Genomic DNA, 19,458 nt, shown 5'->3' on the forward strand with positions numbered 1-19,458 from the left:
ATTTTTTTTATGTTGAAGTATATTTTTGAAAATGTTTTTATGCTAGTATATATTTTGGAAAATGTTTTTATTATTGAAGTATATTTTTGGAAAATCTTTTTATGCAAGAAGTATATTTTTGAAAATGTTTTATGCTTGAAATATATTTTTGAAAATTTTTTTGCGTTGAAATATATTTTTAAAAATATTTTCATGCTTGAAGTATATTTTTTAAATGCTTTTATGCTTGAAGTATATTTTTGAAAATGTTTTTATGCTTGAAGTATATTTTTGAAATTTTTTTTATGCTTGAAGTATATTTCTAGTATAAAAACATTTTCAAAAATATACTTCAAGAGTAAAAAGATTTTCAAAAATATACTTCAAGAGTAAAAAGATTTTCAAAAATATACTTCAAGAATAAAAACATTTTCGAAAATATACTTCAAGAATAAAAACATTTTCAAAAATATATTTCATGCATAAAATCATTTTCAAAAATATACTTCAAGAATAAAAACATTTTCAAAAATATATTTCAAGAATAAAAACATTTTCAAAAATATACTTCAAGAATAAAAACATTGTCAAAAATATACTTCAAGCATAAAATCATTTTCAAAACTATACTTCAAGCTTAAAATATTTTAAAAATATACTTCAAGAGTAAAAAGATTTTCAAAAATATACTTCCAGAATAAAAACATTTTCAAAAATATACTTCAAGCATAAAATATTTTTCACAAATATATTTCTAGAATAAAATCATTTTCAAAAATATATTTCAAGAATAAAATCATTTTCAAAAATATATTTCAAGAATAAAATCATTTTCAAAAATATATTTCATGCATGACAACAATATAAAAAATATACTTCAAGCATAAAATATTTTTCAAAAATATATTTCAAGAATAAACACATTTTCACAAATATATTTCAAGAATAAAATCATTTTCAAAAATATATTTCAAGAATAAAATCATTTTCAAAAATATATTTCAAGAATAAAAACATTTTCAAAAATATACTTCAAGCATAAAATATTTTTCAAAATTATATGTCAAGTATAAAAACATTTTCAAAAATATACTTCAAGAATAAAAACATTTTAAAAAATATACTTCAAGCATAAAATATTTTTCAAAAATATATTTCAAGAATAAAAACATTTTCAAAAATATATTTCAAGAATAAAAACATTTTCAAAAATATACTTCAAGCATAAAATCATTTTCAAAAATATACTGCAAGCATAAAATCATTTTCAAAAATATACTTCAAGAATAAAAACATTTTCAAAAATATATTTCAAGAATAAAAACATTTTCAAAAATATATTTCAAGAATAAAAACATTTTCAAAAATATACTTCAAGCATAAAATCATTTTCAAAAATATATTTCAAGAATAAAAACATTTTCAAAAATATATTTCAAGAATAAAATATTTTTCAAAAATATATTTCAAGAATAAAAACATTTTCAAAAATATATTTCAAGAATAAAAACATTTTCAAAAATATACTTCAAGCATAAAATATTTTTCAAAAATATATTTCAAGAATAAAAACATTTTCAAAAATATATTTCAAGAATAAAAACATTTTCAAAAATATACTTCAAGCATAAAATCATTTTCAAAAATATACTTCAAGAGTAAAAAGATTTTCAAAAATATACTTCAAGCATAAAATCATTTTCAAAAATATACTTCAAGAATAAAAAGATTTTCAAAAATATATTTCAAGAATAAAAACATTTTCAAAAATATATTTCAAAATAAAAACATTTTCAAAAATATATTTAAAGAATAAAAACATTTTCAAAAATATATTTCAAGAATAAAAACATTTTCAAAAATATATTTCAAGAATAAAAACATTTTCAAAAATATATTTCAAGAATAAAAACATTTTCAAAAATATACTTCAAGCATAAAATCATTTTCAAAAATATACTTTAAGAGTAAAAAGATTTTCAAAAATATATTTCAAGATTAAAAACATTTTCAAAAATATATTTCAGGCATGGCAACAATTTAAAAAATATACTTCAAGCAAAAAAACATTTTTAATAGTTACGTTATTTAATATTAAATGATTCGGAAAAGTTTTATAAGCCGCTATACAAAGCAAGTAAACCTTCTTTCATTTATTCCTATATTTCTTTGTTTCGTTTTTTCTTTTTAAATTTCTTAGTTTTCTATTGTTTTCTTTGTATTCGTAATTTCTTCATGACCTTTTACTCTCTTTTAAGTGTTAGTTTCAATCTTTCCTTCTTTTATCGTCTTGTTTTTCCCTTCATTCATGTATTCTGTCTTTAATTTTTTCTGTCTATCAGTTAAATCTTTATATCTATAAAAGTGAGAATATGAGGCATTAGTCGCCCTATATACTAAACGAATTTTTTCCTACAGATTTTAAACTTGGTATATAGGGCATTCAGACATGTAATCGTTTTTTTTTTATCCGGTAAAGGACTGTTAAGGTGTCCAAATATAATGGGGGGGGTCATCGGATTTTATGTTGGCCAACTATTTCAAAAATGTACATGCGTTGATGATTCACATGGCAGATTGCATATCTTAAAAATAAGTAGGTTTGAAAACACTTTGTAAAGATCGTGTAAAGCTGGCCTAATATTCATAATACTCACATGCACATGTTTTAGTTTATTTTTTTACTCTCTGTTTTCCGTTCATTTTTTTTAAAACGGAATATATCGTTACGTTTGTTACCGAACAATGCGGGGTACATCTTCTAGTGTTTCTAGATTTCTGTTTTTTCTGTCTATTTTTATTATATTTTTTGTTTGCATTAAGTGCCCCCCTCTAACATTTTCCGCTTGTTTATTTAAACTTTTATAACGCCATTTGCCACGCTGTCTATTTATCCATCCCTGTAATCCCCGCCTCGACACCTGCCTTCTTTTTTTTATTTCCATCAAACATATTTTTCATATTCACGCAGTATTATTTTGCAACCTGGTTTTTCCTCGACTCGCTTTTTTCGAACTGAAAACCTTTACCTCTCTTGATTGCGTCACCGCTCCATAGTCCTTTACTCAAACTTAGACAAGCTAAACTTCCACCTCCGCCCGACAACACCTGAGCCTGTTCCAGACGGAGAGAAACCAGATATTACCTCTTAAATCTGAAAGAAATAAGTGTTAATCAGAATGTCGAGAGTGCCATTTTTTATCCTAGCGTTGCAGATACATGTCGTGTATGCCTCTAACCAAACTGACAGTTTTAAGAGCGAAAAATGAGTCAAGTGCTGATGAGTGGGGCACGAGATTGATGACTTTATCTTCCTCCCAGTTGACTCGACAACGAATTAAAGAGAAAAGATCACGTAAAAGCTCTAGGCGTCATTCTGCGAGATCTCGCGAGAATATATGTAGACGCCATCTTTTTTTTTATTCGTTTTTTTATTTCAGATATTTGTAAATTTGACTTTACTGCGATGAAAAATAATGAGTTGTTATTAATTAATGGTTATATTTATAAGGGCAGTATTTAAAAAAAAAAATTACACAGTGGTCACCACTTATCAAGGCCCGGAAGCCACTCAGGGATAAGGGTTATTGCAAGTACATTACGTTAGTGTGGAGATTTGATGAAGTGTTTACTTAAGGGGGCGGTTCATTAGGAATTTGTTAACGTTGGACTTGAAGACATCCAAGTTGTAATCAGGTGGGAAGCAGGCAGACGGTACAGAGTAGTACAGGCGTGCAGTTCTAAGAAAGAAGCTTTGTTCATGGAATCCACAATTTGATATTTTTCGATAATCCATTTAGGTAAGATGAAAAATGTATTACATTTGGAACGCCTATATATATATATATATATATATATATATATATATATATATATATATATATATATATATATATAAATATATATATATATATATATATATATATATATATATATATATATATATATATATATATATGAACAACCATTTCTATAACATCTGACGAGGCTGTTGGATCGTAAACATGGTCGCACAGCCGAAACATATGTAACCAAACAGATAAAACGTCAATAAAAAAATAAAACACATATATTCTCTGCAAGAGTATTGAGCACTCTTTTCAGGTTTTTACTAATTACCAGTTTTACAAAATATATATCTATAATATAAAGCTGAACTTTTGTGTGTGTGTGTGTGTCTGGCCACGAATAGGCTCCTATATGGTTGATTATTAAAGAAAACTGATCACACATAATGATAGAAGATGTATCGAAACACAGGAATAGGTATGTTTGATCTGGCATAATGATGATTCATTAAAATTGTGGAGTCTGCGTACGCGCCTGGTCCCACAAGTATGGAAATAAAAAGAATTAAAAAAAAAAACGTTTACAAGTGTTTTTGATATAGATGTACATAATAATACTTTGATGATATAATAAAATTGTGGGGTCTGCGTTCCCGCGTGGCCTCATAGAATTGAAATGGACACAAACATTAATAAAGACTTTTCATATCTATCTGCGTAAGTATACTTTGATAATTATGTTTGAGTTTGAAGAAATATGGTATAATAAAATGATGGCTGTTCGTTCGCGCCTGCCCTCCATAGAATGGAAATATGTCACAACGTTTAACAAGGTTTTTTTAATATAGATGCACAGAATATTGTGATAAGCGTTTCAGTGTTAACAGGTATGGTATAATAAATTATGGGGTTCATCTATTTTATTTTTACTTTCATCATATTTTGCTTTGGTTTAGATACCTCTAAATTCGAAGCTATCTCTTTACAATGCTTCCTTTTCATAACCTATCATACTTTCATAAATCAGAGTCCATTTTCTGTAGGCTGTTTTTTTTCACCCAGTAACGATGCGTACTTTTGCTAGTATATATATATATTAAGAATTAAAACGTTTTTGTTACTAAATTAACAAATCGAAATAAAACACTGTATATCTTATGTAACGATTAGAAATAAAGATGCTTATTCAAATGGGCACTTATGGCGACAATTAAAAGTGAGGAAAAATACAGAAAAGTCTGTATGATTTAAATACCAGCCACGGAACGAAGATGAAATATTCCAAAAATCACTTAATTTGATCAAGTAAGTTTTTTTTTTTAATCATTAAAAAAAAAATCAAGCTTTACGGCTAGGCAAGTGGTAGTCTTTTTATCCGACATGATTAAATCCGAAGAAACGAAAAGGAGAGACAACGAAGCTGATAGGTGAAATCTCAGCCTTTGGTTTACATGCAGTTTGGTAAATAAATCGCTAAATGTCGTAAATTTTGATTTTTCTTAGTTTCAGTGAAATACTTGATCGATTACATGGTTTTTAGAATATGACTTCTTCGTTTTGTAACACGATACATATCTTTCTGTATTTTCTTTACATTTAATTGCCGCCATAATGCCAATTTAAATAGGAATCAAATTATTTCTGACACAAACGAGAATCTAATATACGAATGTGATCCGCAAAAACTATAATTTGTTTGTTTTTTGTCTCAACTGCATCTGATTAATCTCACAACATTTCAATGCTTCCGACATCATCGATCCAAACGCCAGTTCCATGTGCACAGCATCAATTCCTACTTCATTATGGCGCCCAAATCAATAAAATACCGGTAATTATTCGGGCTGCGCGTATCATTAGCATTTCGTCTGATGGTGAGCAGGAGGACGGACGGAACTAATGAGGTACCAACGACACGACCTCTGTCGTGGAGGTTAAAAAATTTAAATGACCGATAGGAATCAGCATTCTTCAAAAACTGCAACTCAATGACAGAAAGCAATCATTACCGTCATACGAAATTAAAGGTGACAACAATTATAAGAAAGTGGTTGCTTATTCCATTAACAATAAAAAATGTATCAGCTCCACTGATACTTTGAACAGGCACGAGGGGAAAACGACTGAACACATATCCAAGGCAATATCGGAAAACCCTAGAAGAAGACCTCCAGACTGTAGTGGAATGGGAAAAAAATAGATGGTAACATTCAATGCTGCCAAGACTAAACTTGCTTCCTTTAATAATTACAAGAAACTTTCTCTACGACTGATAGCTATGGCTAAAGATACATTACCTGAAAGACCCTTGTTCAAACTCCTTAACGTTCACAGGGGACATAAGGTGGAACAGTAACATCAAAAGCATCCCCAAAGCAACTGCAAGGAAGGTGGGCTCTCTCTACTGTACTAGAAAGTTACTTATGCCTGAAAGGAGCTCTACACCATTCGCCCATATAGTATTGTTGTCACAGTTGGGTTGGTGCATATACTACTAGTCTCTAACTCCTAGAAAGAGTTTAAAAGAGAGTTGCCAACCTAATAGCTTCAACCTCTGTCTCATCGATGAAATGCTGCATACCTCTGTCTTTTTACAAGTATTTTAATGATAGATGCTGTGATGAACTACAAACCCTCGTACCCCCATACCGAAAATACTCTCGACAAACCCGAGAAGTTGCAAAATCCCACCCCTTACTCAGTAGAGACCCCAGATGTCAGAAAGCATTTTACTATACTAGTTTCCTCCCCAGAACTGCTAAACTTTGGAATTCCCTTCTAGGTTTCCCCAATTGTACTGACATGCAGAAGTTCAAGTGTAATGTGAATAGGGGACAAAAATGGATGGTAACATTCAATGCTGCCAAGACTAAGCTTCTTTCTTTTAATAATTACAAGAAAGCTTTCTCGACCACTAATAGCCGTGGCTAATGATACATTAGCTGAAAATACTTCATTCAAACTCCTCAGATTAACGTTCACAGGAAACATGAGTTAGAACAGATACATTGAAGGCATTGCCTACTAGGAAAGTGGGCTCCCTCTACCGTGCTAGAAAGTTACTTACGCCTGAGAGTATCCTATACCTCTATAAAGGCGACATTCGCCCATGTCTGGAAAATTGTTCCTATTTACAATGCCTCCCCACGGGACAGAGTTAGACACCAGGGTCGTTTTTTTTAACGTGGAGAAAAGGAACAAAAATAAAAATTGTATGGAATATTGTTGTAACATTTGAACTAGTGCACCTACTACTTGTCTCTCACTTCTGGCCAGGGTTCAAAAGAGGATCGCTAACCTGATAGGCCCTGAACAGTTATCTAAGATTCAACCTCTGTCCCATGGACGAAATCTTGCATCCCTCTGCATGTTTTACTAGTATTTTAATGATAGGTGCTCCGACAAACTAAAAACCTTGGTACTACTTCCACGTAAAAACTCCTGACAAACCCGACAAAAAGCAAAAACCACACACACCCCTTTTTTATTACATTTTCACCACAAACAAAGCACATTGCCACTTTGATGTAGGGGGCTACTATTAGGGACACGGGCTACAGGGGTACTAGTTGGGGAGTTGGGCAGCAAGATGTCGGTTCACGTTACACTTGAACTTCTGTCAGTACAGTTGGGGAAGCAGGAACCTGGCAGGGAGTTCCAAAGTCTAGCGGTTGTGGAGAAGAAACTACTGGAGTAGAAGGCTCTCTTACCTCTAGGGATCTCTACTGTGAAGGGGTGGGATTGTACTGCTTGTCGGGTTTGTCGGGGGTATTTACGTAAAGGGGGTACAAGTGCTTGCAGCTCGTCGGAACATACACCGTTAAAGCACTTGTAGAACAGGCGGAGGGAGGCTACATTGCGTCGATGGGACAGAGGCTGAAGCTTGGATGATACTTCTACACAATAGAGATCCCCAGGTGCCAGAAAACTTTATATTCTAATAGTTTCTTCTCTGAAACTACTAAACTTTGGAATTTACTTTCGGGTTCCCGCTTCATCGACTGTATTGGCATGCAGAAGTTCAAATGTAATGTAAACAGATATCTTGCTGCTCAACTCCCTACATAGTATGCATGCCAATTATGTCCCAGATAGTAGTTCTCTACATGAAAGTGGCACTGTGACTTTTGTGGAAAGAAAATGCAATAAAAATAATAAAGAGTATTTGATTATCGATTCAAGATGTTTGGGGCCCTGTCGGTGGGACATTAGAATACACCGCTGCCCCACCCTGCAGAGGGTAAAAGTCCCTCAATGGGGGTCCTGGATATGACCTTAAACTATATCCAGTGGGGAGGCCCCAGCTTGTGGGCTTTAGGGAGTGTGGAGCCACCCTTTAATTACCATTGCTCCCAGGTCCACTCCGACCCAGAGTGGTAGTACTTGTTAGGGTTCCAACTATGGGTTTAATAGAAACCGACTTGAAAACAACAAATATATTCTATTAAAAATTTTTTCCTCAAAATCTTTGGATTCGGCATTAAATAACCCGGAAAGGGTTGATATGCCGTAAAACAAAAACAACCAACGAACCAAAATCAAGATGTTTGGCTTTATTTCTTTCGTACTATCTTGGTAGCTGGGTTTTGATACACGTGGTTATATATGAGAGGAGTATGATTGTGGTCGGTATGTGTGCAATTCTAGGGGGTCCATCCTCCCAGGATTTGTCTTCTTTATTTACGAATGCAATACTTTATTGCTAACTGTCTTCGGCGTCCTTACCGGGAAATGCTCTGATAACTTTTTTTTATAGTACAGTGATCTACCACCAGGCGTTACTTCTTTTTCTTTTTAGAATTTGTTGATAGTGATTCAGACTACTTAATCGAGAAATTCCAACGGACACAAGCAAGAATATTTGCCGTACCCATCACGATGAACTACATTTCTTATTGGGTGCTGGAACTCGCACGTCAAATTGACCTTTTCTCACATCACTTTTGGGGGTGGAAGAATAAGTACGTTATTTATCTCGCACGAACAACAGGAGGATGTGACACAAACGTCGCAATGTAGGATTGAAAACTATCGACCTAAAGAGTGAGGATTCCGCCTGCCAAAATTATATGGACATACTCGCCGCCACTAATCGGTAGGAGGACCCCAGGCAATTAGCAATAAATTCATCCATTTTCAACAGGAAGAATGCAAAGACTATGGCGGTAGAACTCATAACAGCACTGGACTAGTAGAATACAACAGTCAACAGAAAAAAAACTCCGTTAAAATAAAGGCTCATATGCATCAAATCTGTTGCCAAGAATGTTGGAAAAATAGTTAGATCACTCTACCACTCCAGCAGGTATCTAACTGCCGATGCGATCCTCTATCTCTATAAAAGCCAGATATGCCCTCAAATGGAGTACTGTTGCCACCTCTGGGAAGGAGCTGCTCGGCGCGCATTATACAGCGTTGATAGTGTTCAACACTGGCTTCCAAACTTAATAAGTGATGCCTTTCTTTCTTTCCTGCAGCCTCTTTCCCACATAAAAGACGTAGCGCGCCTATCTAACGTTATTTTTTTTTACATAGACATCACCACTTATCAAGGCCAAGAGGCCACTCGAGGATAAGTGTTAAAGAGTATACAGTAGAAATTGGACAATATAGTAATCGTTAGTAATGGAAATTCAGTAAATTTGTTAACAAGTGGAACGGCTCATCAAGAACTTGTTTACGTTAGACTTGAAGACAACCATATTGTAGTCAGCTGGAAAGCAGGAAAACGGAAGACAATTCTACAGGCGTGCAGCTCTTAGAAAGAAGTTTTGTTCATGGAATCCACGTTTAGGTTTAGGCACAGATAACGATTGGGGGGAATTATTGATAGTGTTTTCAGCTAGACGAGTTTCTTGTGAAAGTTTGGCGAGGGGGGACCATAGACTGATGCTCAGTCAAATACCTTCCATGAAAAATAACGATACAACAGAGACAAACTCGCAACATCTCTTCTGTGATATAGAGGTTAAGGGAAGAGAAAAGGACATCTCCTACGAGGCTACAAAGTCTATTTTGAACTCTATCAAGGCAGGACAAGTCCTTTCTAGCAGCTCCTGTCCAGATGTAGAAATAGTATTCCATCCTAGGACGTACCTGGCTCTTACATAGATAGAGAATTGCATCATCAGTGACATATTTACTGGATCGATAGAAGGATCCCACCATTTTTATGGCAAATGTTCAACTGAACTCCATTTAATCGTTCCCCCTTCCCAAGCTTTCGCAAAAACACTCGAGATAAGCGGAGAGAACATACAGCGCCTAGAATTCCCCAATGGTCACCTATCTGGTACTAACCAGGCTCAACGTTGCTTAACTTCTGTGATCTGACAGGAAACGGTGTATCAACGCGATTATGACGTATTTCCGTTAGTTATAACTTACCTGTAAAAAATACGAAGATCATTATAAAAGTAATTTTTCCTATTTTTTATTCTGCCAAATAAATCGAAGGTAATTGCAAAGATCATTGTTATGATGATTGGACTGCTGCATTCACGATATACATGTTTCACCTCTCTGTTGCAGATAGTGACGATGTGACACTCTGGGAACGCAACCACTGTCTTAAACATGCGTCGAAGCAGAGATGCGTCATGAAATTACATTGAGAATGGAGGTGATTATATAGAATAATCAATTCTGGAGGAGAAGAGTTTTAATGATATCGCTCTCGTCTACGTATCCTTTCATCTTTTTGAGTCCCCCAAAATTGGAGGCTTTACTTTTGAAACGATCCTCGTATGACAAAACCCGCTCTATACGTCCATACACAGCCATCGTTCATCGTTGGGGACAGTACATTTATCATAGTGTCTACTATGTAGAAAAATAAATTCTGGAGCGCAATGGTTGGGCGTTTTAATGGTACTGCCCGCTTTTGTTACTCTTATCTTTTAAAGTTAGAAAAATAGGAGGTTCTACGTTTATAATGACCCTCCTGTGACAACATGAAAATACAAGGTGCGGCAGGAATATCTCCCACATTTTGCTACGCGATCTTCCCAGCAACACTCCCGCAGTTTCTAAGCAATCATTAATTTGCATGGGTGACCATTTGGGACTTCCAGGTGCTGTATGTTCTCTCCGTTTATCTCGGCATTGTTTTCAGTCGTCCTGGACTTCTTGCCACTGGAGTCAAGCAGTGACGATTTAGGAGAAGCGTGGCCGAAGATTGCGGAACCCTTGCCACACAATTACATGTGCAGCTGCCCTTATAGAGGTATCCTTTGTCTCAAGAGACTGAACGGATGCATCGAGGTTAATTTGTACGGAAGGAACTGCATATCAGTGAGTAGAATACTGACTGTTTGAGAAGATTATTAGGCAACCATTCGCCCATGTATGGAGTATTGCTGTCATATTTGGGCTGGTGCATCTGCTGCTAGTCTCTCGCTCCTTGACAAGGTTCAAAAGAGAATTGCAAATCTGATAGGCCCTGAACTGGCATCTAAGCTTCAGCCTCTGCCCTACCGACGAAACGTTGCATCCCTCTGCCTGTTCTACAAGTATTATAATGGTGAATGCTCTGACGAACTGCAAGCACTTGTGCCCCCCACGACGTGAACATCCTCGACAGACCCGACAGGCTGTAAAATCCCACCCCCACACTGTAGAGATCCCTAGATGTAAAATATCTTTCTACTCCAGTAGTTTCTTCTCCAGAACAGCTAGACTTTGGAATTCCATTCCAGGTCCCTGCTTCCCCAACTGTACTGACGTGCAGAAGTTCAAGTGCAACGTGAGCCAACACCTTGCTGCCCAAATCCCTACATAGTACCCTAGTAGTTGTTGCCCCTGTTAGTAGCCCCCTACACCAAAGTGGCAATGTGCCTTGTATGGGGTGAAAATGTAAAAAAAAAAAAAAAGAAAAAAAGACAATCCCAAGGCGAAAGCATGTTTGCGAGCTGAACATATAGGAGACTGAGCAACAGAAAATCTTACAGCTCGAATACTGTCTTGCGTTCGAGCGCTTCGACGCCTTCCAAGTGGCTTTCTTTTAAGTGCCGAACCGGTATCTCTGAAATTTGAACCCATAGTTGTATTAATTTTCTATCTGGAACAGTATCATGCCGTAGTAATAGTAGTAGCATTAGTAGTAGTATTAGTAGTAGTAGCAGCAGTAGTAATATAGTAGTAGTAGTATATACGGCATAATCGCGTTGACACACCGGTTCTTGTCAGATCACCGAAGTTAAGCAACGTTGAGTCTGTTTAGTACCAGATGGGTGACCAGATGGGAATTTTAGGCGCTGTATGTGCTCTCTGCTCCTCTCGGCATTTGTTTCCAGTCGTCCTGAATATACACTTCACTTGCTACTGGTATTTAACAATGTCGATTCCGGAGAGGTGGGGATGTAGATTGCGCACCTTCTGCCACAAAAAAAAAAAAAATTCACGTTCAGGCACCCCTTAGTGGGTATCCATAGTCTGTTAAAGACTGAAGGTGGCCATATAGTAGTAGCAGTGGCAGAAGTAGCAACAACAACTGATAGCAGAAATACGTATGATTAACATTGGATAAAAACAATGTGTAGTATCTGTTCTGTAGGCAACCTCAGAATTCTCCACAGAATTAACCCTCCATATGTAAAACGATGTAACTTTATTATAAATTAATATTATCGATATAACTTTTATACCATTTGAAAGAAGCAGGGCAAAATAAACTAGTAATATTTAAAAAAAAATTCATCATACGAAAATAATGAAATTGCGAGACGAAAATCGTGTTTACATAATTGACGCTTTAAAATAACGTTCCCATGTAGTAAGCATTCCGAACGTGAAAACATATCTGTGTTTAATAAATCTATTAAAAATCAACTAATAGTCAGATTTTCGTGAAATTTTCGATATTTATCAATTTTAGAATGAAATTACACAGAAAATGCAGTTTTTGTAAAATATTTAAGAGGAAATATTGTTTTTAAGTTCATGTCCCCCCCATTTATTTTTTCGAAATTATAACAAAATATATTTAAATTTATGGAAATTTCTATTTATTATAAAACATAAGAGTTCAAATAAGTAAAACATATTTATTTTTTTTTTAATTTAAATACACGTATTAAACAAAAACTTACCTTGAAGTTGCAATTAAAAAAGTGATATACCTTTAATATTATTAGATTTTTGTTTAAAATAGTGTTTTTTTTCTTATTAATATATACTATAACGAGTTGAATTGCTAAGAAAAAGAAACTTCCTAAAAATAAATTAATTTTTAAAAGATTAAACGATTAAAATTCTATTATTTCAAAAATGTTCAGTTACAACGGATTTTTAATTAATTGTGTTTAATTATTTTGTAAATATTTGGTTTTAATATAAACATGACACTTGCCAGCTATTTTATCGGCAAATTAAAACTCATTTATAAATATTAGTGCACAAATAATAACAATTTTATAGACGGCTCTTATATTTGTTTGTCTCTTTTTACTGAACAAAAGTATGGAAACCGGTAGTTAACAAAATGAACACTCGCACAAAACCGTATTTGATATTTAATATACAAATGTTTATAATATTATTAATCATTAAACTGTGATAATCTTAAAACCTATCAAAATTATAACAAAGATTAATTATTAATTGCAGTTTGAAGAAGATAAACAAAGGTTTTAAAAAATCATTAAGTCGCTTCTGCTTTTCCATAGTTCGTATAGTTAACACAAATCTGACGTCACGGAATCATGCGCATTTTTTTTCACATTTGTTTGGCAATGACTATTGTTCTGGTATTTCACTTCACCTTTTTTGTCAATGATCAGTTGAGGAAAAAATCTTTCGAGACTGAGGCAATTTTTCTTTTTCTTCCTATCCAGAGTGGTCCTTGTTGGAGAGTCGACATTGTTTCTCACTCTGCCCTCATGGGAAGAAAAATAAAGAGGAACATTATGTTTACAGTATCCTATAATTCCAAAAGTCACAAAATCGCTCAATGACAAAGGAGAGATCATAAATTTGACCTCCCCCCCCCAAAGTGTCATAGACTCATAAGGTTCAGACGTTAGATCTTTTTTTCATCTCAGCCCTAAAGTTTTCTTTTTTTTTTTTCTATAGCGAATTTAGGGTCTCGCCTGTTTTATGGGGCCAGAGATTGGTTCTTTTGTTCTCTCGATGCGATATGTCGCCATTACAGTCTTCTGATAAATCGTTGAAAACATTTTTTTTGGATGTGTAAAATAATAAAAATGAGAAAGATAGATTTCATTTATTATTTATTAACACGAACCCGTGGAAATTTCACGATTATACTACACATCTCTACTAGCAGTGAGACTCGATATAACCCGGGATTTAATAAAGATCAACGAATGTTTCACCCTCCGATATTCTATTATCATCAAAATCAATGAAATCGCCCATTTTTCAATCAAATAGATCCATTGCTTTCTCTATTTGGGAAACCTTTGCGGCGCACCGGATGGAAGCTTCACATTCCTCCCCGCACTGTCTTAGTCCATAATATATTGCACTTTAGGGAACCTACTGTTGATTTTATAAGATAATTATTTTATATACAGGACATAACTTAAAAGTAGCACGATCTCTTTAATCTTTATCTTAATGACCAACTGACACCACAAGACAAAATGCAATTCTTTTTCCAACAAGATAGCGCTACATGCCACACGTCTCACAGATCACTAACACGAGTTCATGACATATTTATGGAAGAGAGAATATTAAGCAAAGGGTTATGGCTACCACGGTCCTCGAACTTGTGATGTGATTTTTATCTTTGAGGGATCTTAAAACAAAAATTGTATACACACAATCCTCACAATCTGGAGTGACGCTACCAGGAAAAAAAATACCCAAGGATCTTCAGGCAGAAATGCATAGTTGTAAACGGGGAGTACCTCCAGCGTCTTTTATAATAATATAATTAATTTAAACAATGCTACGGGTAATTTAAACAATAAAAAAATGTTCCTCCTCTCTAATACATTTTCGGGGCTACATTTGAGTGAGCCACGCTGTTTAATGGCTTGAATAAAAATTTAAAATTTTGCTTTAGTTGTGTTCTAAACAGAAACGGTAACTTCTAGCGCTCCCCCGCAATATCAAATAACCTACTGTATATATTATAAGCCTGGCCTTTCTACTTGTATGGTTATAATGGCTTGCATTAAAGGTGAAAATTTGTAGACGACTAGGATATATAAATCCTAATCCCGTTACAAAAGAAAATAATGAAACGAATGGAGTGAAGGAAACAAATACTCAATTGCTGGATAAGATAAACGTGTCGTTTATTTACTGTTGAAAGAATGAATGTTTTAGATATAACACGTGTTCTTGTCCGCGTTCGGGTCACTATCGTTTGTTCGGAAGAGAAGTGAGTAATGTAGTGTAAAATGGGAATGATAGTCCAGCGTGTAGACAAAGAAAAAGATAGAGGGTTGACATTGACATCAGTTAAACTGCGCGCCATGTTAGCAGTCAGCTACGCAAAGGTATTCTCTGGCACAAGTTGTATATGGTGCCCGGAAAACTCGTCCCGGGAAAACTCGTCTCCGGAAAACTCGTCTCCGGAAAACTCGACCCCGGAAAACTCGTCCCCTTTCGCTAGGTAGGAAAACTGGTCCCGTATTGAATAAATATCGATTGAAAATACATTTTATGATCGTTCTTGAAGGAGATATTGTTTTTTAAAATAGACTATAGCCCCCATAATATTTTTTAAAAATATTTTTACTTGTTTAATGTCTTTCTTCTTTTTTTTTTTTTTAAATAAAATCGATTTTCTAAGTGTCCGTTTTCTACCTAACTGGCTAAGTTCTTAGTGGTTTCACTTATTTTAAAGCGTTTATTATGTTCATACAAAGTTAATTACAATTTTTTTTTGTTCTTATTTTAACGATGTTTTTTGGAGTCAGAAAAACAATGATAAAAAACAAAGCCAAAAAATTAAAAAACAGGGAGCGATTCGATTCTTCGTTACTTTTTTGTTTTGTTTTTTTCATTATGATAGTTTTTTTGTTGTTATGTTTTTGTTTTCTCTCATACCAAATGCACTCATGCGTTATTTAAAATTATAATTTTATCAATTATCAACATTTATTGAGTTTTCCCTAGACGAGTTTTCCCAGGGCGAGTTTTCCTAAATTCGTTGTATATATAGAGCGAGAAAGAGTGAGAATGTCAATCCAGTTCATGGAGAGAGAGAAAGCGTATAAGGTGTACATACTGTTTGTTAGTTTTTGCCCCACATAGTAGCAAGTAGCGTGAGGTGCGCCTGTCGAAACGGTGGCGGCTGGTCCGTAGACCACTCACCTCGGAAGGCGAGTTGGAAAAGGGCTGGAAACAGCTTGTCTCTTGCTTTTATAGGTCTTTCCGGTGGTCTTTATGCGCATGTGTGGATTTCCGTTGAAAGAGAAAGTGACGTTTCCCATGGGTGCGTACGTGTGCGCGTATGTGAGTACATGTGTGTACGTTAGCGTGTGGGTGTATACACGTGAATGTGAGTGTGTATACGCGAACGTGAATATATGTACGTGTGTGGACGTGCGCGCGTATGTTTGTGTGCGCGTATGTATATGACAAGTAATATGGCTTGAAATGTGAACGCGTGTTTTTGTGTAAGACTCGAAAAGGCTCGCGCAAATTCAAAAGTCAAGAATTATGGTTCAGTCCAGCTCTAAACAGGAACATCCATATCGAACGTGACCCTGTCATATAAAAGAACCTACTGTAGATTTTATACGCCGAACGTGCGGGGATAAAACTTCTAAAATGTCACACTATGTTAAAGTGGTAGCTTTCGTCGAAATCGAACTGGTCCATCTTTACTGTTTTATTTTTCGATTATCGATTATTACGGAAAAAACTTATCTACAAACACTCCCAGACACATGAGGTACATTTGCGTGAAATATTTTTAAAAAATAGGCCCAGCGGTTTTGGTGTCCATAGGGAATGAATTAACAAACACACAGACAAAGTTCCTTTTATATAATAGTAGAGATAGATGTAATATTGTTCCGTTCTTAGTGGCGTATTGTAAAAGGCCAAATGCAATTTTTGAAGGCCGGATTGCTTCAGAAAAAAAAGCCAACTTCGCGAAATTTGGATTAAAAAGGGCCAATATGGCAAAATACATAGTTTTTTTTTTTTTTTTTTTTAATTACAAGGGAACTGTTTCGAAAAAATATAATACTCGCATGAAAATGTCTCAGTTTCTGTATGAATTAAAATATAATACTCATGTGTATTTTATGATCGGGAAACGTCCAGTGGCCATCTAGTATGCATATAAAATTACCTTTTTTCTGTGTGCGGAACGATTCTTAACAAACTACTCTGTCAATAGAATTGATCTACAAATTGAAACTTAATATACATGAGATTTTAACCTGTAGAACAAATTCGATCTGTTTTTTTTTTTTTTAGCCGCTAAAAATAACTGCTCAGGGTAAAAATTTAAAAGTTTAACTTGACAAGCGTAAGTTGACTTAAAGTGCCTTTTTACTATATTTAAACGTTAAAGTCGGTTAATCTTTTGTATTTTGATATCTATATGTCGTAAGTTCAGATGGTAACGAATAACGCTGGAACCCTAAATGTATTAGTTTCGAATCCAGTTGATAGCACAAAAGTTATATATTTTGTAAAGTTTTGAAATCACTAATATATGTAGGGTAGAATATAATAATTAGAGCTATGACAACAGCATATTATTTCCATTGTTTTTACTCTCGAGTGTGCATCCGTTGATATCTTATATGCTTTTATTAAGATTGGTGTGGTTATCGGTTGATTAACTGCGTTTGTGTGGGATATATACCCGAAAGTCAAAACAACGATAAAAATATGCTGTTGTCATAGCCCTAATAATAATAAATAGAGAATTGACTATTTAATAATCTAATATATAAACGGCTATATGTCTGTCTGTCTGTCTGTCTCCATATTTTCAAACTCTCTCTCCTCCGAAAATAAAGTCGCAGAGCGGCGCTAGGGACCACAATTGATTGGATTTTTTACAGGCCGTTCTTCATGGGGTTTCAGCCCGTTAAAATAGTCTTTAAGGGGGAAAAAGAGTGTCAAAATTGAAAAAAAAATCGTTATACATATTGAAAATTCATCTTAGTTGATTTTTAAGTATTAATTTTAAACCTGTTCATATGCGTGTTATATTGGTACAGTGGTAACATCACCAGTTGTGAATGTTACTGATTCGTTTTCGATTCGAGCTGATGGCATCCAAATAATTTTTTTCTATTTTGGAAATCACGACTCTGTAATAATATATAAGAAATCTGGGCAAATTAAAATATCGTATTTAAGCGTATTTTACGCCCGGGCAAAGCCGGGTGCCCTTACTCCTGGTATTAAACAGAAAATCTTATAAATTCACGTTTATTCATTATCTGATCTTCCATGGTCGGGTCCGTACTAAGAAAGATGCGGATAATAGTCCGCAATAAATAAATTTATATATCTATAAAAGTGAACGTGCCTGTGTGTGTATCTGTGTCTGTGTACATTTCTCTAGGCAATAACTCTGTCAACTTTTAGTCTACAGACTCGAAATTTGATATACAGGATATTGAGATTTGGGAAAATATATGTGATTGGTTTTCGGCCAGGAATTCGGCTGTTAAGGGGTCAAAGTTCAACGATTTGACCTTTGAGAACTCTACCAAACTCTTCCAACAATTTTGGGTCTAAACACTTGAAATTTTAGATATAGGTTCGTTTAACATGGGTCTAACTTAATAACTTGATTAGAGCATAAAACAATAAATGTTAAGGGGTCATAATAGGGTCATAATAGGAGTCAAATTTTAAAAAAAATTGACCGTTTTTTGTTCACCCATGCTAGTTAATAAATAATAAATTAATATTTCATATTAAGCGTTGTTTACGACAGGGCAATGCCAAGTTATTTGCAAGTTAATGTTGCTGCAAACCCTACATTTAATCAAATAGGAGTTCTTCCTTGATCAAAGAATTGAATTATTAGTCTAACGCATTGTTGTGTAGAGATTTGATGTGATTTTCTCTTATATAATTTGTGGTTGAAATTTATGTTTATGAGAAGAAAGAAGACAGGATCAAACTAAACTTTTTTCAGAGATTTGTTTGAGCGCACTTTTATTGGGCATGTTTTAGAATCAAATAAAAGTGACCTTTTATGTGATTCTTCTTATTTATGTGTTTATTGCGTGTTGGGTTCGTTGGAAACTTTGTTCAGCGCTTTTAAAAGTCCATCTGACTCGCGATCAGAACAACGTTGTAAATCACTTACCTTGAACCGCTTTCTACAAAGAGAAATAAAAAAAAGTAAAAAAACAACCAAAAAACACGAGGGCGACAATAAACACACGAATGGGCAACGGTGCCCGGAGAGCTCGTCCCCGGAAAACTCGTCCCGGGAAAACTCGTCTCCGGAAAACCTGTACCCGGAAAACTCGTACCCGGAAAACTTGTACCTGGAACCCCCCCCCCTTTTTGCTAGGTAGGAAAACTGGTCCCTTATTGAATAAATATCGATTGAAAACACATTTTATTACCGTTCTTGAAGGAGATATTGTTTTTCACCCCCATAATATTTTTTTTAAAATTACTTTTAACTCTTGCTTTAAAAATTAAACTTGATCACGGAGTCAAGATACGAAAAACGAAACCAAATATTTATTAAAAAAATACTCTAGTTTTAACACTTTTTGTG

At 34.4% G+C, this 19,458-nt stretch overlaps 1 pseudogene; it reads left to right on the top strand.

Moving 5' to 3' along the window:
• Positions 1-11,914: 11,914 nt before the first annotated feature.
• On the top strand, positions 11,915-12,031 carry LOC145301539 (5S ribosomal RNA; annotated as a pseudogene).
• The last annotated feature ends 7,427 nt before the right edge of the window (positions 12,032-19,458 follow it).

The sequence above is a fragment of the Euprymna scolopes genome, chromosome 18 (genome assembly GCF_053919585.1).
Source record: "Euprymna scolopes isolate OS-2025 chromosome 18, ASM5391958v1, whole genome shotgun sequence".
In the NCBI taxonomy this organism is placed as follows: Eukaryota; Metazoa; Mollusca; class Cephalopoda; order Sepiida; family Sepiolidae; genus Euprymna; species Euprymna scolopes.